Source organism: Cyprinus carpio, chromosome B25, assembly GCF_018340385.1.
Source record: "Cyprinus carpio isolate SPL01 chromosome B25, ASM1834038v1, whole genome shotgun sequence".
Classification (NCBI taxonomy): domain Eukaryota; kingdom Metazoa; phylum Chordata; class Actinopteri; order Cypriniformes; family Cyprinidae; genus Cyprinus; species Cyprinus carpio.
This window is the reverse complement of record NC_056621.1, coordinates 2,206,500-2,222,557: the sequence shown is the minus strand read 5'-3', so window position 1 is coordinate 2,222,557 and position 16,058 is coordinate 2,206,500. Positions and strand designations below refer to the sequence as shown.

At 33.5% G+C, this 16,058-nt stretch overlaps 1 protein-coding gene across 1 annotated transcript in view; it reads left to right on the top strand.

Moving 5' to 3' along the window:
• The window catches only part of myo9ab (myosin IXAb), a 709,890-nt gene that overhangs the window by 169,278 nt on the left and 524,554 nt on the right, over positions 1-16,058 (top strand).

Genomic DNA, 16,058 nt, shown 5'->3' with positions numbered 1-16,058 from the left:
ATCGTGAGTGCGGTGTAACTCCTTCTAAAAAGATTTTCTCCAAATGAAAATGATAGATACCAATAATAGAAACCATTCAAGACTATTTAAAAAAATATAAAATAAAATTTAATTTTAATGTTTTCCACATGAATATGACAGATGACAGACACCTTGAAAAATATCTTATAATATATAATAAATAATATAAAATATATATAATATTTGTAAATATATATATATATATATATATATATATATATATATAATATATATATATATATATATATATATATTACATGTAGTCATTTAGTAGACACTTTTATCCAAAGTGACTTACAAATGAGGACAACAGAAGCAATCAAACCCAACAAAAGAGCAATGATATACAAGTGCAATAACAAGACTCAGTTAGTCTAATGTAGTACACGTAGCAAGTTTTTTTTTTGTATTATATAATAAATAAAAAGAAAACAGATAGAATAGAAAAAGAACAGAGCAAGCTAGTGTTAGAGACCTTATTTGCTTTTTGTTAATCGTATAATAAATAAAAAAAATAGATAGAAGATACAAAGATTAGAGAAGCTAGTGTTTTTTTTTTCAAAAAAAGCAGTTTGTAAATGAATAGAGTGCAAGTCTAAAAGGGGCAAGTAAAAAAAAAATAGAATTAGAATAGAGAGTGCTATATAGTGCATTGTGACGATACTCAGACAAACTCTTCAATAATATCTGATTCATTTTAGTGAATCGGTTCATCTGGACAGTTCATTTCATCAAATGGTTCAAAAATGATTTATTTAATAGGATGTGATTGACTGCTATTAGGAATATGAATGAAGTAAGTCATATCTGAACCAGTATGAATATACCGGGTTTTAGCACGATCTGAACTATTGAAGCAGATTTCATGACTATACTCTTGTCAGAATTTATTGCAGAACTGCTTAGAGTTTGATTCTCACTGAACGTCTTTTCAGTTTCACGTGTTTATGATATGTTTATTGAAGAAAATGGCATCCAAAATGGTTTGCGAGCATGAATCAAACAGGCCTGATTGACTTTCTCCTCGTTACAGCCGCACAGATGCATCAGGGGCCGGGTCTCTCTTTGATTCAGAGCCTGGCCCTCCATTCAGCGTGTGAAGAGCCCAGAGGACAGAACCATTGAGAGACGGCCGCGGCATGAAAGAGCAGAGAGACCTTTCACAGCTGCTCTCACAACCAGAGGCTCTTTACACACTCTCAATGAGGGCTCTCGCTTTTTACACTTCTCCTTTAAAAGGCTTGAAAGCTCCTGATGGGTTCACATGAACTAATGTTTCAGTGACTCCACTTCATAAAGGACTAATTCTGCCTGTTTGGGAAAACCGTGTGGACTAGAATATATATATACACACACACACATCATTTGCAATTATCATTTATTTTTAGAAAAAAATGTAAGATGCTTCATCAATAAACATTTTCAAGAGTTTTCAAGGGTCTTATTTTTTAATTGAATGTGTTAATTTCTTATAGTTAAGAATATCACAACTGCATCAGCTTGGTCTTGATATCAGGAAGCGTTTGAATGATTTGACCAGTGACCAGTGTAGAGTTTCTCCGTCACACTGTTATAACCGCATTGATGTTTGTTGTTCGTCTGATTAGTCACAAGATCATTTCTTGATCTGTAACCCGAGTGTTACACACATTACATATTCATCGGCCGGCAGCCTGCCCGCTACCAGCGAGGCCAATAAAACTGCAAATTTGATTACATGTGCCCTTTGGCTCTGTGTCGAGGGGACAAAGAGAGCGGCTGTCTGTGGCGATTAGCATGCCCAGCATGAGGTGATGTTTCCCCCAAAAGACTGGCCCGGGTCCCCCCTGCGCTGGGACATGCCTGTTTACGGACACAGCACACTTCTGCTCTGACACAGACTGAGGAAAGACACATTTCCAGTGCATCTGAGTGCATTTTGACCCAGAAGACATATGCAAAAAAAAAAAAACATAATTTTTAGTAAGGCAATGAAACTCTGCAAATGCTTTAAAATGCTCAAAATACACATCTCTTTTTTTTTTCAGATTTTTTGCAAAAAAAATTTTTAATGATTTTATAACCATTTTAATATGTGTAGATATAGAGTCTCATGAGGTGTTAAAATACTTATATAAAATGATCTATGAGGTTATATTAGTGGAAAAACATTTTGTAAAGTATATTTTGCCCTTTTCCCATATCTCACACACTTTTGGGACTGAATTTGTTCATGAATATGAATATGTGCAAGCTATTGCAGTGTGAAAAATGAATCACTTTATTCATCTGAAGGTGACGGGTTATGCAAATAGTATGAATGTGTTTTGTTTGAAATCTTTTCAGAGTTATATGTGTGTTGTTTTATTAGAAATAAATATGTAGGTAAATTTGGACTGTTTTTGAGCAATCGTGAGTTATAAATTCAAAAGAATTTAATGAAATTCTGTTCATTCCAATGAAGGCAATACTGATAATTCTCAGATTATATGTTCTTATAAATTTTATACAATTATATATTCAAATAAAACAGCTAACAAGTCTGCAGCCGTTCTGAAAACTCTTGGTAAAAGTAAAATAATGTTCACAGCTTTTTGCCTAATGCCTAATGTTGAACACAAGCAGATTTGGGTTTCATGACATTTCTGCTTCGTGTTTTTTTTTTTAAATATTCTTAATTTAATTTTAATTTGGAAGACATATTTGAATATCCTTTTATCCTAAAATAATAATAATAATAATTTGCATCAAAAAGATTTTTGTTTTTTGTAATTCTCAATACTAATTAGATTTTCATTACTGTAATACCACCATTTGCATTGTAAAATTATTACAAACTTAAAGATTGTTAATGTAATTTGGCATAAATTAAAGGCAGCACAGCAAATACAACAAAGAGCATTACATTTACAGTTTAAATATAAAACATCATTATTTTTGACATTATGGTAATGCTAATGAGATTTATTTTTAAGAAAATAATCCAAGTGATGCTATAACTTAACCTTTTCATGTTTTATTTTGCATTTTTAAAAAGTCTGTTTTTTTTGTAATTCTCAATACTCATTAGATCATCCTTTATACCATAAAATTAGTAAAAAATAAAAATAAAAAAACAATGATTTTTTTTTATTTATTTTTTTTGCAATTTACCATAGATTAAAGGCATGACAATTACATTTTAAATACAAAATACTATATATCACTATCACTTTTCACATTATGGTAAAGGGATTTTCTTTTTCTTTTTTTTTTATTAGGGTAACATTCTTCATTTGTAAGAAAATAATCCTAACTGTGATAAAATTAGATTTAATCTTTCCATCTTTTACCCTAAAATAATTTTGTATCAAGAAAATGAATATCTTTTTTTTGTAATACCATAATTTATTGTGTAAAATGATTGTTAAAATAAAATTATATATATATATATATATAAAGTAATTTAGCATACAGGCAGTACAACATTTATTTATTTTTAAATACAGCTTAAATAATATATCATATTTTTGTTATAACATTATTTATATCATTATTATTATTTTTTTATTAAATTAGGGAAATGAGCTTAATTTTTAGGAAAGAATCTTAATGATACTAAAATTAGGCTTCATGCAAAGTCTTGTTTCTTATTTATTTCTTCTGATTTGGGGGTAAGAAATTCAGGATGTGTTCTTTAAAACTTTTTGTGAGTTTCACACATGCATTAATTATTGTAAAGTAGCACTTGTTGATCGCAAACAAGCTGTCATTGTCCGCAGCTGTGAGGACGGCCAACAATAAAGTAAAGAAATATAGTCCACATTGATAGACTGAGGCACAGATACTTTTCCAGGCCGTCTCTCAATGGCTGGTGCTGAAAGAAGATATTACTCTTTACTGCCGCCGGGCTCTGTTTGGTGTGCAAGTTAAACTTTGGCCGGGAGTCTATTGTCTCCAGTGTCTATCATTTAATGGGAGCTTTGACATAATGAATGAAGGGGTTCCACCTTCCGTCCCCCAGAAAGAGCCAGTCTTATCAGAGCCAATCACAGCGCGCCGCTTTGTCTCCTTTGTGCTTTTTAATGAAGTTAACTCTCACACGAGAGGGAGAAACTCTTCTGAGCGCTCCAGACTGGAGGATGATGTCTTAAAAGACGAGGAACCTGAACGACATGGCTGGCTTTCCTCATCCGGGATTCGGGAATTCTGGGAAGTGTTTTCTGATAGAGAACCTGCTGCGTTCACCTGCGCCAGGTGTTCGTCCCAAGAGGGTTTCCGGGCCGCTGGGGCTGATGCTGAAGGACAGGTGTGTTTCTCAGGACGGGGAACGAGGGCAGACACCGTCAGGTAAAAGCACCTGAGACACTGACACAACCAGAGATGCATTTCACCTGCTGTTAAAGTTTTTATGAATATTTTATGTGTTTTTTATTTTTATATTTTCTGATTTAATTTTAATTTTAATTTAGGCTTTAGTATATTTGTCATTTTATGTTTTTTTATGTTTATTTTTTATTTCAGTTTTAGTTTGTTACTTTAATATATCAAGTTCAATTAAATGAAATGTTGCCTTGGCAGCTAGATGAAATAAGCTTTTTAAACTTTTTAAAATATTTTATTTCAAGTAACAGAAATGTTGTTTTAGTTTATTATAGTTTTTATGAATATTTTAATTTAGTGCCGTCAAACGATTAATTGCGATTTAATTGCATACAAAATAAAAGTTTTAGTTTTTTATAATATAAGTTTGTGTTCTGTGTATATTTATTATGTATATATAAATACAAACACATGCATGTACATATTTTGAAAATGAGATGAAAATGTATTTATGCTTTTAGATGTAGTTAACTATGGTAATAATTTAAAGTTTAACATTCTCATAACATCATCAAAAAAAATTCAATTAATTTTTAATTAAATTAAAAACTTTGATCAGTCCAGATTCTCAATATCTTTGTGAAAATACATCTACATTTACAGTAAACTGAAAGTTAAAAAAGTCACTGTACATCAGCATCAACATTTTAGATTAATATATTGAAAAGAGGATTTGTTTGTTTATTCATTCATTCATTCGTTCTTCCTTCCCTTCAATTGTAGGATATGGGTAACTGGTTTATATTATATTTATTTATTATTTTTTTACTTTTCGTATAATGTATCAACATGTTTTTCTTCTTAAATACCAAAAAAAAAAAAAATTGAATTAGAATTAGGATTTTTGGTTTTATATATATATATATATATATATATATATATATATATATATATATATATATATATATATATATATATAATATGTAGACTATATATTACAAGATATTTTAATACTATTTGAATGTATATTAAGGCTTTAATGAAATTATTAGTATACTGGGTTTAGAAAAATATTGTTTAAAGTAGTTTTTAATGACGCATATCACAACAGTCAACATACTTGCTATTTACCTGCATATATTATGTTGTTAAAATTAATAACTTTTAACATATACAGACATAATTATGCATTGCATCAATATTATTTACATGCTGCCCTGTTGTCACATAAATACAGTACATTCTGTACACCATCACTATAACATCTAGACATGTATAATAATTATTTATTGACTATGTTCACGTGATTGAATAATACTATGAACTGCTCATGTCTATTTTGAACATGATGTTTGAGCTGCAGATTTATGTGATATAATGTGATTAAAGCTCAGTTTGCACTCATCCGTCTCCAGTTATCATGACCGGTGTTTCTCTGCCCCGCTGCTCTGGACCTGGACCTGTGAGGTCTTCTGCTCCTCTGTTCCCTAGTAAGACACACACACACACACACACACACACACACACACTCAGAAGAGTCAAAAAATGCCTTTCTATTTTAATCTAAAGATATTTATATTTAGTCACAGAGCAAGCACATAGCAACACCCTAGCAACCACCAGGTAACAACTCAAAACATCCTAGCAACCACATAACAACATTCTAAAATGCAGAGTCTCACAATTCTAGTGAAAATGCTTATATTTTGCATCGTTTAATAATAATAATAATAATAATAATAATAATAATAATGTAATTTAATAAAATTAGAAATTATATGATCAGAATAACATTGTGAATTTGTACAGTATCACATGACCAGTGTCACTTATTTAGGCTACTTACATTTAAAAACTTACACGTAAAATAATTTTATATTTAACTTTTATGTATAAAATATTTATACATAGACAAAATAATGTATTTTATTTATATATAAAGAATTTCTTCATTCATAATCTTTCTTTTATATAAAAATAGTTAAATATTAACATGTTTTATTTTTATTAAAATAGTTTTTCTTCATTTTGTCATAACCGATATTTCATATATAAAATATGTATAAATAACAGAAAATGTTTATATATTTTTTATATATATGTAAAACGTATCTAAATATTAACATATTTTATTTATATATAAAAACATGTCTTATTTATTTATAAATAAAAGTTGTCATAAGTTTTCTTGTATATAAAAATATTTCTCATTTCTTAAATATTTGCTTTATTATTATTTAGGCTATACATGAAAGTATTAATATTTTATTTCTATATTTCCTCTTGATTTTATGTCATAACTTTTTCCTAAATTATTAAACGTTCTTTAACTTTATTTCCAGGTTTAAACAAACGACCTCACTGTACATTATTATGAGTATGAGTGTAAATAAAGCATGTTAGTGAATTCAACGATATCTTTATCGCTGGACTGGGTCTCTTCTATTCGGGCTTCTGCTCTCTTTAAGTGCCAACACCTCAGCACAGACGGATCTGTCAGATTGGGGTGTTCAAAAGCCTCCCTGAAAACAGTTTAGTGTTCTGACACTTTCCCACAGCGCTCTTGGCGCTCTTCTCCGTGACCAATCGGTGCATTCAGAGCGACCGCACACATGCGACCCCACCGCTGACCCGGGATCGGCTGAGCCGCGGGTGTGAGCCGCTAATCGGAATCGCTTCTCCGGCCGTTTTGTTCTCGCTAATGAAAAGCAGAGCTCTAAAAGCCGGCCTCCTCTCCCCATCCGTCCATTCTGTCCACTTCAGGCCCCCGTAGACATGAGGCCCTCAATAGAAATGACTTTTATAGACTTTTTTCCAGCTCATCTCCCTGTACAGAGAATGAGACGCGTCCATCTCTTGAAAGGAAACACTGAGAGCAGAAGATAATGTGATATGCATCATTTGCTGCGGGCGTGTGGGCGGGGCTGAGGGTCAGCTGACCCTTTAACAGGGCGTTTAAGTGGAAACTCTTTAGACTCAATAGTGAGCAGAGAGCATGACTAACCTGCTTACTCACGCCGCTGACGGTGGCCGCTCTGCCGATTTGTCCAACACATTAAAAAGGCATCGCGGAATTTGTTCAGTGCACCTGAGAGTTTTATTCATTCATTTAGGCCTGCGCGCGCGTGTGTGTGTGTTTTAAGTTTATTCTGTTTTCCAATGCAAACATGGCTCTGATGAATCATGGAAAGTCAGAGTGTTGCTATCCTGAAAAGTAGGCTATAGTGAAATTGCAATGTAATGTATTTAAATAATCACATAAATTACATAATGAATATTTAGCCACAAATCGACATATTTTATATCCTCGGCAGGGATCAATCCTATAAATTCGCTATTATAAATAGGCTAAATAAATAAATAAAAAACTCAACCAAAAACATTGTAACAGAGGTCATGTTTCTTTATTTTACCCTCAGAATAAATATTTTATCGCCATAAAATAAAATAAAATAAAATAAAATAAAATAAAATAAAATAAATGTCCTATTAAAATATAAAAATAAACAAAGGTTTACTTTTTTGAATATATATATTTATACCCTTAGGATAAATCCTACACATTTCATATAAATAAAAAAATAAATTAAATTAAATTAAATTAAATTAAATTAAATTAAATTAAATTAAATTAAATTAAATTAAAAAATACCCTTAGAACAGCTAAATCCTAAAATGCCTTATAAAAATATAAAAATAAATAAATAAATAAATAAAAACCAAACACCCAAACAAGCGAACAACCACAAATATTATTACAGAGGCCATCTTTCACTTTTTTAAAAGAAATATTTTTCCACCCTTAAATAACTTTCCTATAAATAAAACAGAGTAAAAATAATTAATTAACACACTTATAGAAGTGCTAAATCCTACACATTCCTGATCTAAATGAATGAATGAATAAATAAATAAATAGAAACAAACAACAACAAAAATTCTTACAGAGGTTTCATGTTATATATATAAAAATATAAAAATCATATACATTTACTATAAATAAAATAAAATAAAATAAAACACCATTAGAAGGGCTAAATCCTATACATACCCTCAAAATATAAAAATAAATAAATAAACAAACACATTTAAAAGTATTTATTTAAATTAAATTAAATGTAGTATTTTTTAAATATTATCGCCTTAGCAAGTAAGATAATGTTACATGATAACATATTACATGATAAATCCTATACATTGCCTATAAATACATACATACAGTACATAATGAAAGAAACGGCGTGTCCTCACATGGTGCTGTCTGTGTCTGCAGAGGCTGTGGGGTCTGTGCTGTGGAGTCCAGCGCTGAGCTCCAGGTCTCGGCCAGGAATCCTGCGACGGGCCGTGTTTTCTGAGGAACAGAGACGAGAGCTGGAGAAAACCTTCCGCAAGCAGAAGTACATCAGCAAATCCGAGCGCAAGCGCCTGGCCACCAACCTCTGTCTGAAAGAGACGCAGGTCAGACCTCAGAAACACTCGCTCAACTTGTGCTGCTGCTGCATCATTTTGTGGAAACCGTGATACACTATGTAATAAAAGTTTGGCGTAAAGAAATGAATGCTTTCATTAATCAAGGATGCATTCAATTGATCAAAAGTGAAGGTAAATACAAACCCGATTCCAAAAAAGTTGGGACACTGTACAAATTGTGAATAAAAACAGAATGCAATGATGTGGAAGTTTCAAATTTCGATATTTTATTCAGAATACAACATAGATGACATATCAAATGTTTAAACTGAGAAAATGTATAATTTTTAGGGAAAAATAAGTTGATTTTAAATTTCATGGCATCAACACGTCTCAAAAAAGTTGGGACAAGGCCATGTTTACCACTGTGTGGCATTCCCTCTTCTTTTTATAACAGTCTGCAAACGTCTGGGGACTGAGGAGACAAGTTGCTCAAGTTTAGGAATAGGAATGTTGTCCCATTCTTGTCTAATACAGGCTTCTAGTTGCTCAACTGTCTTAGGTCTTCTTTCTCACATCTTCCTCTTTATGATGCTCCAAATGTTTTCTGTGGGTAAAAGATCTGGACTACAGACTGGCCATTTCAGTACCCGGATCCTTCTTCTACGCAGCCATGATGTTGTAATTGATGCAGTATGTGGTCTGGCATTGTCATGTTGGAAAATGCAAGGTCTTCCCTGAAAGAGACGACGTCTGGATGTGAGCATATGTTGTTCTAGAACTTGGATATACCTTTCAGCATTGATGGTGCCTTTCCAGATGTGTAAGCTGCCCATGCCACACGCACTCATGCAACCCCATACCATCAGAGATGCAGGCTTCAGAACTGAGCGCTGATAACAACTTGGGTTGTCCTTGTCCTCTTTAGTCCGGATGACATGGCGTCCCAGTTTACCAAAAAGAACCTTAAATTTTGATTCGTCTGACCACAGAACAGTTTTCCACTTTGCCACAGTCCATTTTAAATTAGCCTTGGCCCAGAGAAAACGCCTGCGCTTCTGGATCATGTTTAGATATGGCTTCTTTTTTGACCTATAGAGTTTTAGCCGGCAACGGAGAATGGCACGGTGGATTGTGTTTACTGACAATGTTTTCTGGAAGTATTCCTGAGCCCATGTTGTGATTTCCATTACAGTAGCATTCCTGTATGTGATGCAGTGCCATCTAAGGGCACGAAGATCACGAGCATCCAGTATGGTTTTCTGGCCTTGACCGTTACACACAGAGATTGTTCCAGATTCTCTGAATCTTTGGATGATATTATGCACTGTAGATAATGATAACTTCAAACTCTTTGCAATTTTTCTCTGAGAAACTCCTTTATGATATTGCTCCACTATTTTTCGCCGCAGCATTGGGGGAATCGGTGATCCTCTGCCCATCTTGACTTCTGAGAGACACTGTCACTCTGAGAGACTCTTTTTATACCCAATCATGTTGCCAATTGACCTAATAAGTTGCAAATTGGTCCTCCAGCTGTTCCTTATATGTACATTTAACTTTTCCGGCCTCTTATTGCTACCTGTCCCAACTTAGCTCCCATGTAGCTCTCATGAAATCCAAAATGAGCCAATATTTGGCATGACATTTCAAAATGTCTCACTTTCAACATTTGATATGTTATCTATATTCTATTGTGAATAAAATATAAGTTTATGAGATTTGTAAATTATTCCATTTCTTTTTTACTCACAATTTGTACAGTGTCCCAACTTTTTTGGAATCGGGTTTGTACATTTCTATTAGAGATTTCTATTTCAAATAAATGCTGTACACTTCAAATCACAACTAATCTCAAAATCCTTAAAAATAAAATGTATGACAATTTCCACAAAAGTATTGTGCAGCACAACTGTTTTCAACATTGATCATAATAATCAGAAATGGTTACTGAGCAGGAAATCAGCATATTAGAATGATTTCTGAAGATGATGATGGAGTAATGATGCTGAAAATCCATATTTGATCACAGAAATAAATTACATTTTACAGTATTGTAGGAAAAACAAATGATTTCTGTCCTCTCCGTTGTAACCTAGTTTTCCTGAGTTGCCTGATTATGTCATTCAGTTCAGCTGCTGTCTGTTAATCAGCTCATTAGTTCCCTTTGTTTGGTTCATGCTTATAAGTCCTCACTCTTTATCCATTCTCTGTCTATGTTAAGTCGGTTTCCGTGCCTCTTCTCCTGGATTTATCTGATTAAAGACTTTTCGTTTGTCTCCTTCATCCTCTTGCAGTTTGTATCACCTGACAGTCCTCAGTTGCTTCACTTTCATAATCTAAACATTTAATATTGTTCATCATTTTCCATAAAAACTATACTTTAAGATTAATGCGACAGTTGTGTCAATTGATAGTTAGATCATTGTAATAAACAGACACTCAATTCAGATGAGTTGCATTTTGAAATAGTAGTACTTTGATGTTGAGTTGTGTCATTTTGAACCAGTGTACAATGAAAAAAAGATATTTGGTTCATTTGTATTGTATCCAAGCATTTGGAAAAAGTTAAGTGTTTTGAAAAATGTGCATTTTAATCTTTAGTTGTGAATTATGTATCTAGATTGTTGGAAAATGACATGAAGGTATTGTTATTGGTGCAAAGATGATTGTAAAAAAACTAAGTTAAATGTGAACAACAGACCTCTATGTCTACGGTATGATGCCAAACCTGGGTTTTCACACGCTGTAAGTCGATCCAGTTTGCTGAATGCGGTTCATGTGTCCCACAGGTGAAGATCTGGTTCCAGAACCGCAGGATGAAGTGGAGGAACTCCAGAGAGAAGGAGAGCACATGCACACGACCGCCGATGGAGCGACTGATGCTCTGGAGCCAATTTGAACCGGCAGACCAAACACACACACACACTCACCAGTGCACAGCACAAACGCTGAGACCAGATGACACATCAGAGGAGAGAGAACAGACTCTTGATGCGAAACAGCTGGAAAAGATTTCTACGCAAACACTGCAAAGGTCTAGGAATTTTACAGGCATGGAAATGTCTTTAAAAGTGATGGAAAAGTCAGAACTTTTGGGGAAAACTTTACTATATGTTTCCATTTGTTAACATGAACTAACAATGATATAAATATAAATACTTATGAACCATATTTCAATCATAGTTCATGTTAATTTTAACATTATGAGATACTACATCATAATTGACAAAAATCATAAATATAAGAAATTAAGTCATAACTGTGAAATTAAAAGTCTAAATTATGAGATATGAAGCTATAACTGTGACATAAAAAGTAAAAATATGAGATACTAAATCATAATTATGAAATTAAAAGTCTAAATTATGAGATACTAGTCTATAACTGACATAAAAAGTAAAAATAAGAGATACTAAGTCATAATAAATTAATTCATAACAAAAAGTTATAATCATGACAAACAAAAATATGAGATACTAATTGATAATTATAAAATAAATCAAAATTATGAGATGAAAAATATGACATGAAAAGTAAAAAAATTGATACTAAGTCATAATTATGAATTAAAAAGTCAAAATTATGAGATACTAAGCCATAATTATGAGACAAAGGGCCTAAATTATAGATACTAAATCATAATTACTAACAATAAATGAACAGTTGTATTTTTATTAACTAAAATGGACAAAAAATATGTAACAAATATATTGCTCTTTGTTAGTCAATGTTAGCTAATACATTTATTAATGTTAACTAATGGGACTGTATTGTAAAGTGTGACCAAAATTTCTGTACTGAATATATATTTTTTCAAGTTGTTCTCTCAAATATTTTATTGGCTAGAAATTGCTCTTTGTGAGTGTGAGCTCTATAAAATTGGTAAAAATATTTCCACTGAACAAGTTATGAAATTGCACTGGTGCAAAAGTGTTGTAAAATATGCCTCAATATGATGAATGTGAATAATGCTACAGCTCTTTATCTTTGAAAATGCATGTGTAATTAGGTAATTTGAATTCTCGTTACTACTGTAATTATGGTCATTAAGCTCTTTATAAGATGCACAACTAATTGCCATAAACTCAATTACATGTGCTTTTATTTTTAATCTTGCATAAAGTGTGCATTGTAAATTCTGAATTACATTTAGATGAGAAACATTACTTTTGAAATAAAATGAGATGGAACATTTATTTCTTTTGCTTCAACATTTTGACATTCATCCCTTTGTGCAAAACTCTAACTGAAGCAACAGTTTAAACACTTTCACAGAGCAACACTTGACATCTCATTTCAGACTCATAAACAGATGCCAAATGAAGCCACTCCAGGTGCCAGTGAACACGAGAAAGATATAAATTAAAATTATGACATTTAAAGGTAAAAAAAAAAATGTTTACTTTAAAATATTACTATGTATGTATGTATATATGTATGTATGTATGTATGTATGTATCTATCTATCTATCTATCTATAGATATAAATACATAGTTATTTTTTTACCCTTTGTCTAAGTAATAATTATTGATATTAATGTCTAAATTAGGTCTGACAAAGCAATGAAAAAAGTTATAATAAGGACAGTGAGCAAAAAAATAAAAAAAACAAGACATACTAAGTTACAATCATGAGTTTGAAAAATTAAAATTTGATACTTTTTATGTAATAATTTTGACGTTTTGTCCTATTAATGAATTTTTATGTCATAATGAAACAGTGTGAAGTCAGTTTTGTGTCACTAGGGGTCAGTGTTTTACAAGAAATGACAATGTCACTGCTGTGGCATTACTAAAACAGCTGATCACGCTTCATAAAGAGAAATACCATAGTATTACCATGTTTTAAACATGTACTATATCATAATACCATGGTATTTTTTTAATCATTGGAAAATCCATGAAAAAAACACAGTGAATGTACCACAGTACCAATACGATGGCATAATTGTACCACGGTACGCTAGTAGTTTTTCTACAAAGTCTTAATAAGGAAGGATTTTAAAACTAGATTTTGTGGTAGATTTTGGCTAGAATTTGAGGAAAAGCCATATTAACTTATTAATTTACAGTAGTAAATGGCATGGTGAATTTTTAAGGGTTATGCAATGAAACAAGTTTTTGTGGTTTTTGGTCATCTGTGATTCAGAGACTAACACAAATTAAACCAAGATGAACATCTCTGCAGCTCAGAATGTGTGAAAACAATCCAGTGTACTTGAGAAACTCATTTCCACAGTTCAATACTGCAGACGCACCAGAAACAGCATCAGTCGAGGCCTGCAGCGCTGCACAGGTGAGCAAAGATCATCACACAGGTGCTGCTCGCTTTATTTACTGCTCCAGCGCAGTCTGACGCGGCTCTGAACAAACGCTTGCTGCTTAGCTGTTGTTTTTTCACTTTCAATAACACAAATAAGGGAAAAACTGGGGCACTCTGTTGTTATTTCTCAAGGGTCTCAAGTGGCTGCTGTTGTCTGGAAAAGGCTTCAGATTGTGTTTGAATGATTTTATTTTCCTGGTGGCACTTCAGAAAATGACGTGCTGCAAGGACGATGGTATTATTGTGTTTCAGTCCCATCAGCCACAACATCAATAACTGATGGCCAACACACACACACACACACACACACACACACACGCATCTCCCATTGACTTCTGTTGTACTTAGATTAAGCTAATTAGTTAGTGGTGTTTGCTAAGGGACATGTAACAATTATTAGTAGTCACATTAATCTGAGTCGACTTCTAAAGGTTCAGTGCATGCATTGTCCTGCAGTGCTTGAAAAAAACCCCACCTGGCAACCAGCCAGGACACTCTAGTAACACCCTAGCAACCACCCGAAAAACATTTGAGACCACATAGCAACAGCTTAGTAACCACCCAAAACATTTGCAACCTGATAGCAACTGCCTAGCAACCACCTAAAATGCATTTGGATCCACATAGCAACAACTTAGCAACCACCTAAAACATTTAAAACCACATACACACCCTAGCAACCACCTGAAACACATTTGGAACCTCATAGCAACAGCCTAGCAACCAGCCAAACAATTGCAACCTCATAGCAACTGCCTAACAACCACCCAAAATACATTTGCAACCACATATCAACACCCTAGCAACCACCTAAAATATTTGCAACCACATAGCAACACCTCAGGAACCACACAAAACACATTCGGAACCACATAGCAACAGCCTAGCAACCACATAAAATATTTTAAACCATCCAAAAAATTTACAACCAAATATACACCCTAGCAACCACCCAAACAATTGCAACCTCATAGCAACTGCCTCAAAACCACCCAAAACACATTTGCAATCATATATCAACACCCTAGCAACCACCCAAAACATTTACAACCACATAGCAACACCTCAGGAACCACACAAAACGCATTCAAAACCACATAGCAACAGCCTAGCAACTACCTAAAATATTTGAAACCATCCAATAAATTTACAACCAAATATACACCCTAGCAACCACCCAAACAATTGCAACCTCATAGCAACTGCCTAACAACCACCCAAAATACATTTGCAACCACATATCAACACCCCAGCAACCACCCAAAACATTTACAACCACATAGCAACACCTCAGGAACCACACAAAACACATTCTGAACCACATAGCAACAGCCTAGCAACTACCTAAAATATTTGAAACCATCCAAAACATTTACAACCACATACACACCCTAGCAACCACCTGAGACACATTTGGAACCTCATAGCAACACCCTAACAACCACCCAAAACACATTTCCAACCACACAGCAACAGCTTAGCAACCACCCAATTATTTGCAACCACATAGCAACACCCTAGCAACCACTTAAAACATTTGCAACAACATAGCACAACGTAGCAACCACCTAAAATATTTACAACCACGTAGCAACCGCCAAGCAACCACCAAAAACACATTTGGAAGCACACAGAACAGCATATAAGCAGACGAGATTCTTTCTGAATCTGTGTTCATGCGTGAGATGGGTCATCATATGTTATTGTTGACAGGCTTTCAGTCATCATGTCTCGCTCTGAATTGCAGTCAGTCACACCAGAAACATCCTCTCTCTCTCGGCTGACCAAAAATATTAAAACCTGGCAATAAATTCCAGCAGAGGAGTTATGAGCTCTATTCAAATATGCCGTGGCCGTCTGTGACCCGCAGCTGTCTCACATCGGAGGTGATATTAGATTCTCGCTGAGATGCATGTGGGTGTCAGAGGCCTTCGAGAGCTGGGACGGATCCGCTCTGTCAGGCGTTATTGGGAGTTTGGCTGTTGTTGATCCTTTACTCCTTTATTATGGGATCTGCAGG